This window comes from Anser anser, assembly GCF_964211835.1.
Source record: "Anser anser genome assembly, chromosome: Z".
NCBI classification, from domain to species: Eukaryota; Metazoa; Chordata; class Aves; order Anseriformes; family Anatidae; genus Anser; species Anser anser.
The window spans coordinates 35,441,551-35,454,651 of record NC_139723.1 but is presented as its reverse complement, the minus strand read 5'-3'; the positions used below and the strand labels follow the sequence as shown (position 1 = coordinate 35,454,651).

The following is a 13,101-nucleotide window of genomic DNA, read 5'->3' as shown; positions in this document are numbered from 1 at the left end:
CTCCTACTTTTTCTTTGGTATCCTATTTGCTCTTTGGTATAAATATATATCTGTTCTTTTTGGGGAAAAAAAAAAAAAAAAAGAAAAAAAAAACAGACATGTAAGTGCCTGAAGGCTACTTTCACATTTTTATTTGAAAAGCAGATTGTAAATATGATGGCACTACTTAACTAAAAGAAAAATTAAGAAAGCATCTTCCAAATGTACGTCTTCCCTGCCTGACAGTTAGCTGTCAAGCATTATGTGATGCAGAGCATGGGCAACTGAGGTGCAGGATGAAAAACTTCAGGACTATGAGAATGCTCTCAAATATTAAATTCTTTTGCTCCAAACAAGACTAGGATGTATTTTTCTCATCTTCTAAATTATCTTCATGGAAAGTTATTAATCCATACAGAAATCATGGCTCTAAATGTATGTTCAAGGCTTAACAACTAATGGTCAGAGTAGAACTTTTTCTTTATTACGTATGTCAGTTACTCCATTTACTGTACAAAAGTAGTTGTGGAGGTTCAAGTATAGACACAGTTTTGTCAGCTTTTCCTTTGGTTCACCAGATTCAATAAACAGTATACTGCCCTGGCTACATGTTTCACGAAGATGCAGCAACTATGCTAGGGGAGGAGGTCATTCTAATCAGATATGCTCCTTCTTTTCCACAGAATGAATTTAGTTTCCTTTCTGACCAGGAAGAGAAGAAGAGGAAAATAAAACACACACACAAAATGCAGTAAACCATTTTCCCAGTCAAAACTTTCAAGGAAAATATGTATTTCAAACCTGAAGTTAATCTAATACAAAATAAAAAAAATATTATTATTTATACATATATATGGAACAGCACAGAGCAAAACTGTAGAGCACAAACGAGGTGTGCTACTTGGTTCCCATACTAAATGATCACAGGAAGTGAGCTGTCACCCACCTCAGTGACACAACCCAAACTCTCAACACTCTTCTGCATAGACATCTGGTCAAAAGGCAATTGGGCTGGCCCACCTAGGAGCACAGATACCAGAGCAAATCCATTTTGATTTTGTAACCTGCTCCTCATTGCTCCGCACAAGGCATAGTGCAAGTTGAAAGCAGTGGGTCTGGAGTTTCTTATTTTGAGCCAAGAGTATATTGTTAATTACTGCAAGAAATCGAGTTCCTGTGATGTGAGAAGTGGACTCTCCTGTGTACATGGACTTGGGAGAGGAAGATGTCAGTAGGTGGTGCTGAAGAACACAGCAGTGCTCTGCCTGGGTACTCAAGAGACAACCCAATTCCTTCTCATGCCTTGCAAATAATATCTTCCAACAGCTCTTTACACAAAGGGTGCATTACCAGCCTTACCGTCATAGGAGCAGGGGGAGGAGCAGACTCCTCAGCCTGGCATAACCCCAGCAAAGATCTCTTTCTTGCCAAGGAAAGTCAGACCTGTTATAAATGGTGTCCTGACAGTAGCAAATCAGATATGACAAATTCAACCACATACCCTGCTACACCATGAACTGAAGAGGGAAAGAGCAGAGCTGTGGCTGAAGACAAAAAAGATTATCTCCTGATGGCCATCTGCCCTTAATTGAACCCTTAAACAGCCTTGCCTAGCCTGTGCTGCCTTTAAAAGCAATCTTGCCATTCACCCAAAGTACATACTCCACTGCACGGTCTGATCACTTACAGTGCTGTGGCTGATGAGTTGCAAGCATGCTATAAAGAGAACTGATCTTAGTTTGCAAAGAGCATGGTGTTTTTACAAAGGCTAAATACAGCTTAAAAACTGGTGACAGTGATAAACTATGGGAACACATGAACTGCTGGATTATTTAGAGGCCACAGAATTTTAATCCTGGAGATCTGAGATTAGATTGGCCAACACAGTTGGTTTAAAACATGAGCAGGTACTCAGTGAAGTCACAGAGGTAGAAACCAAGTCACTAGCACTCATAAAGTACCAACTACAAGAGTAAAGCAATGTTTTGGAACTGCTACGGAAGTCGTCAAGACGGTAAAATTAAGAGAGGTCACCATCTTGTAAGGCAGATTTGAAAAGCTGCTTCTCTGGACACACCTTTCAGCCACAGGTTCAAACACCACAGATCATTTCCAAAATCCAGTGCCCAGTTAGGTAGAAATACAAGACTCCCTAAATAAGAGAAATTCACAGGACAGTTGCCCAGTTTGGTAGAAATACAAGGCTCCCTAAATAAAAGAAATTCACAGGAGAGTTGGGAAAAAAAAAAAAAAAAAGCTGCATGGATCAGATCCAGGAAAGTGAAAGGCCATTGCCTGCTTTCATCACCAACATGGGTTCAGCTTAGTAAGAACCCTGGGGACGACAGTCATCTCTCTCAATCTGTCCTGAGATCCTACATGTTCCAGATGTAACCAGTCCTCTTTCAAAGGGTACATGCAGACAGCATATGGACAGGATGAAAAAAGGCATTCAGAAGAACAGTTTTAACCCTGTAAAACCAAACATCAGAAGTCATGTTCTGTACCAGCAAAGCTGAGTAGAATAGCACCACCATCTCATGCAAACCCAAACCTATCTCATGCATGAATATAATTATAAAGCAGGATCTGTGGCTGAAATCCTACTGGAGAACAAGAACACACTGATTAGCAAAGTCTAAATATTGTTCTGTGTTCCCAGTAGACTCCTCAAAAAATCTTGTTTGAGGAGCTAGCTCCACTGACAACCTGGCTGCTTTACCACTGCCTGCATCTCCAGCTATCCATCCTCTTCCCCCAGCTTCTTGCTATATCTGACATTTGCTGGGCAGCCAGCAGAAGCCTTTTTGTCAGCCAGTTCATTTCCTCAGGTAATACAAATCCATCACTGACCCATTTATAATGCCAGACAGAATTCATGGTTTTATTTGCCCACTGACTCACTCACAGTATGGCAGCCAGCATCTTTGCCCCAGGTAGACGAATAGATATTTTTCCAGTATTTGACAGATCTCAGACTAGTGGTAATCACTAGTCTGCCACCCTTCATTCACCCTGCAACCCCTCCCAGAAGATCTTTTCCACCTGTGCAAGTGAAGATTCTCTGTTTGGGACGGCAGCAGCAAGATGCTGGTACCATCACTGACTTTGCTGAAAAGTGATACCACTATAAAAAAAAGGAAAAAATTGCAGCTAACATTTATATGTTATCCAAAATATGTTGTCCCAAAAACTGTGTATATACTTCACTGGATTACATATTGGGATGCAATATATAAACACTGAAATGCAATATCCTGCATCCAAATGAGAACCTTGCTTCTTTTACTCCCCCTTAAACCTCCATCTCCACCCACTTGGTCCTTCCAGGAAAAAAGTTTTTGCAGTTGGTGTAATATATAAGGCCCGAGTACAAACCATTTTAAATAAGGGAAGAATGCTGACTCGATCATCACCATTTTTGTGATCTGCAGATATCAGTATCTAAAAGAAACTACATGGAACATCTACAATGCACTTCAAGGACAAGAAGAAAAAAAAATAGAGAATTCAGAGTGATCCCAGCATTTTGCTTCACAGTATCTATGAATTAACCAAGGTTAATGTAAGGTCTCCAGCTAGAAGGCATCTAGATCAAAGAGATGTTAGAAACAACTGCATCAAAAACAGGGAAAAGCTGCTACTCCCTGTCTGTAAAAGAAGTGTACTTTGTTACACAGATAATAATTAAGAATAATCTACCTCACAAAACAAAACAGAACCAAAACAAAGAGAACCACCTCATCTTTCCAATAATAAGCAGCCCTTTCCCCTAACTATTCTGGACATATTCAAATTAAGGAGTATTATTAAAGCTGAATTATATCAAAGGTTGAAGCTTCTAATGAAGGTTTGTCCCAGCCTATTCCTTTTTCCTTGAAATAACCTATTTGAGAGTCAACCACTAAAATCCGATTTCTTTTGCTTCCTCCTAAGGAACACCCAAACAGGAAATGAACTATAAAGAAAAACAAATAAGACTTTATTTGTAATATGGCCCACAGCTAAGGAGGGCTGAGATAATAACCAACTCCATCCTTCAAAAGCTACACTCCCTGAAAGCATGGAGACATTAAAGAACTATTGTGGCTTCTCTTTTGCACACATCCTTTACCATACTAGGAAAAAAAAATGATTCACATTTAGTAATATAAAGCTGGAAAATTTTCTAGAATTTTAAGTACTAAGGTTACAAAATCTAATTTTAGACTGAAAAATCAGTCCCTATTGACATCAGATTACCTTCATGTTGAAGAAAGTGGGACCATTCTGGCTTTATCCTAAAGATATAGGGTGAAAGCTGACAAAAGAGAAACTAGTTTCCAAAACTTTATTCCAGAATATGAACACAAATGCCAAACTACATAAAAAGAAAACTATCTTTATTGTCACGAGTTCAGTTTAAGACTAGTTTATCGATAGGAGAAGCGTTCCTTTGAAAAGAAATTAAAGGGAGACCATGAACACCCTGACGTTATATTTTCCAGACACCTACTCTTCCCATTTAATGCACTGAATTAAACTAACAGCTTCGCATAATTTACAAATAGATCATTAATGATTTTAGCTACCTCAGGCCATCAACAATTTGAAACGTGGCTGTCATGTTTTATTCAAACACTCTAAAAGAGGATAGTATATCTTCATTATGCAAAAAGAAAAGCACATGAAAATCCACTTCAGAGAAAGGCTCCAAATAATTTAGATTCCATAACCTTTGGAAATCTGTGCAACTTGTAATCTGAATCCAAATGCTTGATTTTTATTTTCATTTTTTTTTAAGAGGCAGGATGTAGAAGACTCAACACAGGTCCCTAGAGAACACTGTCTAAGTTAAGGTGAAGTACAGAAAAAATCTTGTTTCGCTGGCCTAAGGAAAGAGACTTCTTGGGCAACTTTAAGGCAGGAATTTTTTTTGGCAAGCTCTCGTAATTGTGCCTAGTGAAAGAGGAAAAAATACCAATACAAAATAAATACATAAAAATTAATAATAATAATAATAATAAAAAAGGCGCAACCAAGATACTTGGACAAATTCAAAAAAAGGCAGAGATTCCAACAGCAGGAGAACCCTAGATTTCACCATGATTTTGGTTTTGCACAAAAATGCTAAGAAGCAAGAAAAAGAAGTCTGAAGAGAAGCATTAGATAAACTGCCAAGAAGTTTAATTAATCTGAAACCAGTTCACTAATGTTCTGAAAGTAAGGAAAGGGTAATCGGGCTCATAATGTTTTCAACAAAGAGAAAGAATATTCACATATGGTACCGACAAAGACATGCTGCAGTGCACTGCAGTTCCAAAGCAAAGGGGCACATCATTGACACCACTTTTATTGGTGGTTACACAGCCACCTAAAGGAAGGAACTAAAGTTTGACTTAAGGGGAAGAAGCTTACAAAATTCGCAACTTACTGGTTTCTCAAGAGGTATACGTAAATACTTCAGGTAGACCAAAGGTCATTAAAATCTCCAGCTCAAGAGGAGGATATAAAATGAACTAGGTTTAGTTCAAAGCAGAACCATATATAAAAATTCTCTTTTGTACTCGTCACTTCTCGCTAAAGTAACTAAGACAGAAACAAGCAAGCAATAATTAAAAATAAAATAAAATAAAAAGTAATTAAGAAAAAAAAAAAAAAGAAGAAGAAGAAGAAATACTCAACCAGAAAGATTGTAGATTGAACTGTTACAAAATTACATGTCCTCAGATCTATGCTGGTCAAAAGGGACAGATACATCTTTTCAATTACACATGGAAAGGAGACGTGGACAATCACTAAGATAAATATGTGTCTCTTTCCAGTAAAAGTCCAGCTAAGTGAATAGTCCTTCAGGTGCTTCATTCAACCACACTACTTGCCGATCAGGTGAATCTCCTAGCTGTTTTTTCATCCCAAAAGAGATATACATAAACCATATGACACCAAAATATAATGAATTTTTGAAACTTCATTTACATTAGTCAGCATCCTTAAAAAAAAAAAAAAAATCTTTTGTAGTCTATTCTGGACATTTTTTTCTTTAAAACTCATTTGATTAAAAGCCACTTGTAGTCTTTTATTTGTTTCTTGCAACAAGCATTCATTCAAGCGTGGGCTCTTGTTAGCAAGAATGTATGCAGAGTTTCACATTCATTTAGGACTTCATTGACAAAAGAGTCTATGCCAAAAGTATACAATCAGTCCTGCAGAAATTTCATTTTTTCCTTCTGCTGTTTATGGAACACCAAAGTGACACAAGACAGTATCATATGTCTCTGGTTTCAATTCATTTGTCATAAACAAGTCATTTAAATCAGCAGAAGTGACTTGCTCTCAGAGACAGTAAGACAGAAGTAGTCCTGTGGTTTTCAGACAGATACAGATTATTGAGCATTAGCTGAGGACTCGCAACTGGTAAATAATACGTACAGAAAAAAAATGTAGAATTAAATATATCAAGCAGCAATACTGATACACTGTTCCATACAGTTGCTACCTATTTGTTGGAATCGTGTAACTTCAGGCCACACTGTGGTAGGCTCTCACTGTGTGAAAAGCAAGAGGAGCAAGTCTTCATCATGAAGATCCTTCTTCCTTTACCTGATGTTAGAGAAGTACAAGGAGGTGAAGTGGCCTGGCTACGGGTTGCACAAGTAGTCTGAAAGAAAGTGGGCTTCCAAATTCCAGCCCTTCCTCATTATGCCATGCTATCTTTCTGTGCCATTGGCTCTAAAATCCCAGTGCTAACTTCCCGCAACTACAAATGCAAAGTTCTGCAGCACAATGGAAGTAAAAATTTTGGTAGCAGGGGTAAATCACACACCACACACAAGTATATAACTGATGCTCTTTATTAATCATCTTTGTGTTTACTTCTTAACTGGAATTGCCATTTCCAGCTTTCTGCACAGAATCCAAGTCTTTTGCTGAAGAATTTAGGTCAACTCAGCAAAATGCCTACAGAGCTGAAGAAAAGAATACCGGGGGAGGCAGAGGTTAGGGATGGTGATCATGGTCTAACCCTCATATTACTTGAGATCACAGGAGTTCAAGAGGGAGAAAGGAGATGGAAAAAAAGGGAGGCAGTTCAAAAAGGGACCTTTATAGTGGGGTGGGAAAGGAGATTTGTTTCCAAGGACTGACACTTGGTAAAATTCAAGTTATTGTGAGGTCTGAAAGGCACTTCTCTTGAGACGACTTTACCGAAACTGCTGAATCCTTATGCTCTTACCAAACTCTTCTAAATATTGGGCAGTGTATTCATAATTCTTTTGTTCTGGCAAATGTCCAGTGGAGGGAAAAATAAAAAAACAATAATAATAATAAAAATCAAAGGGGATATTTGTTTCTTTATAGCACCTTTATAAAAATATCTGTAAGAGGAACACTAGATCTTCCTCAATGTCTTCTGTAAGCAGGAGATATTCATGACCAAAGAAGAGGAAGTTTGATTTAATCAGACCTCTCTTTTACACATGCTAGCTGGAGCCACAAAGCTTGCGCACACTTCCACTCCACCCTGGATAACAAAATTTATGAGAACAACCCAGGCAATTAGTTTTCACATGCTGACAATTGCACTTACCCTTCACTGTTAGGACAACACCACAAAAAAAAAAAAAAAAAGACATTTTATGGATTTTTTTTTAAAGTTCAGATTGTAAGAGAATCAAGTCTTAGAAAACCTCTAGTCTACAACACCACCTTCACTGTATGTTCAACTAGTACATTTTTCCTGAAAAACTTCAGTAAAATAAATATCCTATCTTGACAGTCTGGATGTCAAACACGTTTTTCCAAAAATGGCAATTAGCTTCTGCTGAGAGCCATATACAACCTGCCAATGACTCCTGATCCTGTTTAATGTGAACCCAAATTCTGCAGGAGCTTACAGACACAAAACATTCTCTGTAGTAATCCAAGATACTGCTGGCATTCCTGCTGAAGGAAGCATACTGATCATGCTTCATCCTACTTCTGCAGAGCACAACCAGCCTAAGCTCTGCCAAAAGCCAAGTGTGTCATGGGCAGCTGTAACTTACTTGGCCTGGGCAAAGATATGAAGTGGTAACACCTCTTCTTTGTTTTTGTTTTTGTTCTTTTTTTTTGTTCCCCTACAGTTGTCAATACACAAACATGCTTGCTGCAGCTGGAAAAAGCCTAGCTAAAAATCCATTTTGAGTTTTCTGTGAGGGACATCTTGGAATCCGGGATTTTTCTGGAAACAGCATCTGCCAAATCTCTGCAGTCAAAAAAGGTAGTCTTCAATATTTTAGCACTCTAGCTTAAGGCAGCAAACAGGCAGATGGACTGTGCACATCTTATATCTACAGACAGCTTCCTTGTTGTGTCACCTGAAAGAAGGAGACCCCCTGCTACCTCACAGCAAGCCACTGGTGGAATCTTTACTTCCCAACTCTGCCAATCAAGCTCACAATTTTCTGGAAAACTCTGGAAGTAGATATGACATCAGCATTTTGAGGAAGTATATAAAAAGTTCTTTTCCTTTGAAAGAACATTCCTTTCTAACATAACCTATCTCACCTTCGAAGCTGTATTCCTGCCATTAAACCTCAAATTCCTGCTTTTCTGCCATATTTTTTCCTGGTCTACCTACTACTTGCTCTGTGGGCCGCTCCTTCTCCAGGTCTTCTGGAAAGATGCAAACTGGTCACCTGCTATTGCTATTTCCACAGCCTAGAAAAGAATGATGCTGGTGACATGCAGCTTCAATGTAGCTCTGAAGTCAAAGGAGCTGGTCTTTCACTTCTTCTGTGTATGTTTGGTGTGCTGGTCCCAAAGCACACAGGATGAAATAAAAGCTACTGCTTTCATTTCTTAAGAAAGGAACATAGTAGGGCAGAGAAAATAAGGGAGGGAAAAGGGAGGGTTGTGAATGTACTACAGCAGATACCACCAGGAATGACCAAAAGTCATCTGGTTTTACTGTCTCTCAGACGTATTGGTGAGGAAGGGCCTCCCATGCACTCCACAATCTGGTATCTGAGCCTGCAGCAGTCTTACATTTCTTCCTCTTTCTTTTTGAGGAACAAGACTCCCTTTTTGGTTCTTATTGTCTGTTGCTCTGAACTCAGTAACTGATATAACTGTGGTCAGTCAAGATATTGCATATGTGTGTGTGTGTGTGTATGCTATGTCTGGATCCTCAGGAAGGCAGCCTGGTATTTTATTTTTAAACTTTGGCTCCTGTTGCACAGCCCCACATATAATGGCTTCACTCCTGAAGGCTGGATACTCTGCTGATATCAGTTTTCAAAGAAAAACAAAGCCATGCAAGCCAATATTACCAAGAGAACAGGAGCAAAGTTCTCTCTTAAAGATTTTCTTTCCCTCATGAAAAAACAAGAGACCACAGAAAGATTAAGCCATCAGTGTCATTCCTGCTCCTGTGTTCTTATGAGCTGCAGAATACTGTACAAATTCCAGTACCTATTGTGCTTTTTGAGATTTCTTCTTCTTTATTTTTATTTTTATTTCTAGAAACTTGCTGGAATTCTGCCAATTTTCCCCAGCTGAGGACCAGACCCTTATGTGGATCAGTACTTACTGATTAGCTTTTATTACAAAATAGAGAGTCAAAATGGGAATCCATTTCTCCTTACCTGAAAGCAGAACTTGCAATGGATCTTCAAGGTCTTGGAAGCTAAAGGAGGCAGAACGAGACTTGGCTAATCACAGGATTGGTGCTGCAGCTCACCCTTCCTGAAGAGTCTGCCCTTCAGATGTGTTCCAAAGCTGACAAACTAACTTGTATCATATACCTCCAGCCACCTGCAGTCCAAGATCATTTTGGCAGTGAAGTTTCACTGTCAACAAAAAAAAAAAAGTGGTTTCCTTTTCAGCTGAGCATACAGGGGCTATATCTGTAGGCTTGATTAGAAGAAGAAAGGAAATGTTCGAGTTAAAGACAAGAAGGTACCTTTGCAACCATGCAAAAAGAAGAAAAGATTTGAAACTGAATATGGAAGATAAATGGATTGGGAACAGTTGGAAGAGAAGAAGTCACCTTCTATCTTAACTTCACTTGCATTTCATGATGGAAGACAGCTGTTACTTATGAGTTAAAATAATCACTCATTCCCAAGGAAACATAGAAAAAACAGCTCAGACCTCTTCCCCCTTCTTCATTCGAGAAATCCTTTGTTCTGCCATTGTCTTCTAACTCCTCCAATTAGACTACTGCAATACAGTGTTCTGAATCCTGAAAGCCTTCCAAAAGTAAAACTACAAATTAAGAACTGCAAATACTTTGTCAATTAGGGAATCAAAACTCTCCTTCATCCGTTGTAATAACTGTTTTACAAAAAATAAAAAGAAAAGCATTTACAATGAGGACTTTACTGCAGCATGACCTTCAAAAGAAGCTAATATACCATTTTTCTCAGATATTGACTAATTTGTGTATCAGTTATCAAGAAACCCAGAAGATCTAATGACAGTGCTAATTTTAAAAGCGTTTTGATTAGCACAGAAGACAAGAGAGTTAATCTCAAAGTTTCCTAGGTGTATCATCCTAAACAGAATAAATATGATTTTGAAAGTTGCCTAACAAAAAACTGATAGATTACTACTGAAAGATATTATGAATTGGTTATTATGAAATTATGACTATTATGAAAACTGGTTATTATGAAATCACAATATAATTGGTGGGGTATTTTTAATAGAAAGTTAGGTTGCTCTAGGAAATCAACATGTTTACAAATTCTGATTGAGTTTTTATGCCACAACCACCTCTGTGGTAACTGTAGGACCAAAGTCTCTAGTTCCTGTCTGTAAAATCAGGACTAAAGTTCTGGGTGACCAAAGTGCTGGTCTGTAGAGTCCAGAGGAAACCAGAGGTCTTCTGTTTGGGGGATTTACTGTCCTTTAGAAACCACAATGTGCAAGTCTGTAGCAGCTCAGCACTGTCAGGACTATATAAAAACTTTGTTCCATTTCTTCTTTTCCTCTATTAAGACAACCGGAAAACACATCTACTTTGTAAGAGGAACGCAGCTTCCACCAACCTTGTACATAGATTCCATGCTGAGAATTAAGTGCAAATCGTTTATCCTTAGTTCTAAACCTGAGATGGGGAAATGGAGGAAAACCTGGGAGAGAGATAATCAGGCATCAACTGATACTACAAACCTGCAGTCTGCCTTATTATTTCATTTAATTGGTTATTTGCTTCACTCTGGTATGCCTGGGGAAAACGATTCTCACTGCATGTTCCAGTAAAACTCAAGTACCTCTTTAGATTTCCTACATTTCAAAGCTCCAGCATTCTCATCGGCTATTCTTTGAGACAACTTACCCCTGACCTGGCATGAGATAAGTGCAGTCACCTTGCTCAAAGTTCACCATCTACAGCTAGGCAGTTGTCCTCATCCAACTCATTGATAGTACTCTAAAGCCTGTCTCTCAGCATGGCTTCTAGAGAGAGACTACAGGCTTGATGCCTTAGGATTTTCTACCGAGTCCATTAGTTATTCCAATAGCTCCTAATCTTTTTCCACTATTAAATTAGAAATAAATAACTATTTATATAGCAAACATTTTCTAGTCTTAGATTCCAGCCACTGCATCTTGTTACAGCTTGGTACAGATTCCAGATTCCTATAATATCGGGCATAGCCTGTCAAATTAACTGCTTTTAGCCTTCTAAATGTCACTTCTGAAATCCTCTGAAAGGGGAGAATGGACTATCTGTAAGTTCTCACTGTGAAGCACAATTTTCCAGACTTCAAGTCATTGCTATCCTCAGCATTTCTACCCTTATTTTTAAAGACATGTCAACTTCAGGAATGGATTTAATATTCCAAGAGTAGTACTTGCACAGATCAGCAGAGGAATGACAGTATCCCCTGTATTTATATATCTGAGTACTGTAGTAGTCTGTTTAGCTATTCTAACCATTTTGAATGATATCTACTCCTTTACAGCATTTTTGTTTTCTAATTCAAGAGAAAGATGGGACTTTTGAAGTCAACATTGGCTATCAAGCCAAGGCATTTCTCAAGTGATTCACAGAGCATTTTCTATTCCATATTTTCTATCCATTACAGATAAAAACTGAATGAGGAGATTTTAGGTCTGTTTTATTTCTAAATATAAATTACTGGTGTAGAGAACAGAAGGAAAAAGGAAAAGTCTCTTTAAATCCTATCAGATACCCCTCTTTTCTGACCTGTGGGATGCTTTTGTTTGCAGTGGAACAGGTCCAAAAGAAAAAGGAAGACCCTTGCTTTTCTCTCTGGGATCAAGGGCTCTCAAAAACACAAGGCCGGTTTTATCTGTTTGATCTATTAAAGCAAGGTCAGTATTTACTTTGGTCATGGAAAGCCCCCAAAGTATTTTCTGATATACTAAAAAGCCAGTAGCCAATAAGACCTGTGATTCCTCTGTGCTCTCTGCATGAGGTTTTCTTACGCCAGAATCCCCTTCTTCTAGAGATGCAAAAGCAGGCACCTCCATCTGTATAACCCCAAGGAAACTACTCAATTTTCAATCCCTTTTTACTGGGAGAAAAAAATAATAAAAAATGTTAGGCTGAGATTTAAAGATTGTACAAATACATGTTTTGATAACTTCTCCTCTTCAGCTTGGCACCTTTGTGAATATTTGAGGACAGCCCTTCCCCCGTTCTCCCCCAAATGGCTATTGCCTTGTAATGATACTGGATAAATTCCAAAAATCATCATTTACCCACAAGAACTTCAAATATCCACCTTCCTTAGCCTGGATAGATGAATGACTCAGAAACACAGTGGCTCTTGCTTATTGCACAGTTCAAAGTTTCATACAAGCCAACCATTCTTGGTTCCTCTGTTATCTAAGCCATAATATACTCTGTATTTTATGAAAACATTACCATAATTATAATTGGTAGTTCTGACTTTCTAGAAAACAGTGATGGGTCCAACTTAAGGAGTTGTATTGTTAGGAACACACTAAAATAAAATCCCACAAAGCAAAGATGAGATCTGCTTAATATAAGGTTGGAATATGTAACAGCTTCAGTGGATCTCCAAAACTAGCCAACATCCTCTGCTGTGCCTCCTGTTTCCTGAATAGGCAAGCAGAACATAATAAGAAATGTTTTTGCAGCCTTCATTGATAGACAATTGACTTTTT

The 13,101-nt window shown here is 38.3% G+C and overlaps 1 protein-coding gene across 9 annotated transcripts in view; it reads right to left on the bottom strand.

The window, feature by feature from the left end:
* ZNF462 (zinc finger protein 462) overlaps positions 1-13,101 on the bottom strand; it is a 96,262-nt gene that overhangs the window by 63,195 nt on the left and 19,966 nt on the right. For 5 of the 9 annotated variants that reach the window (XM_083817703.1, XM_083817708.1, XM_083817706.1 and 2 more), the window contains one exon: positions 9,585-9,788. The exons of the other annotated variants lie outside the window; for them this stretch is intronic. The gene's annotated coding sequence lies outside the window, so the exon portion shown is untranslated. Of the gene's footprint in view, positions 1-9,584; positions 9,789-13,101 lie in introns of those variants that run through there. 9 annotated transcript variants of the gene reach the window in all.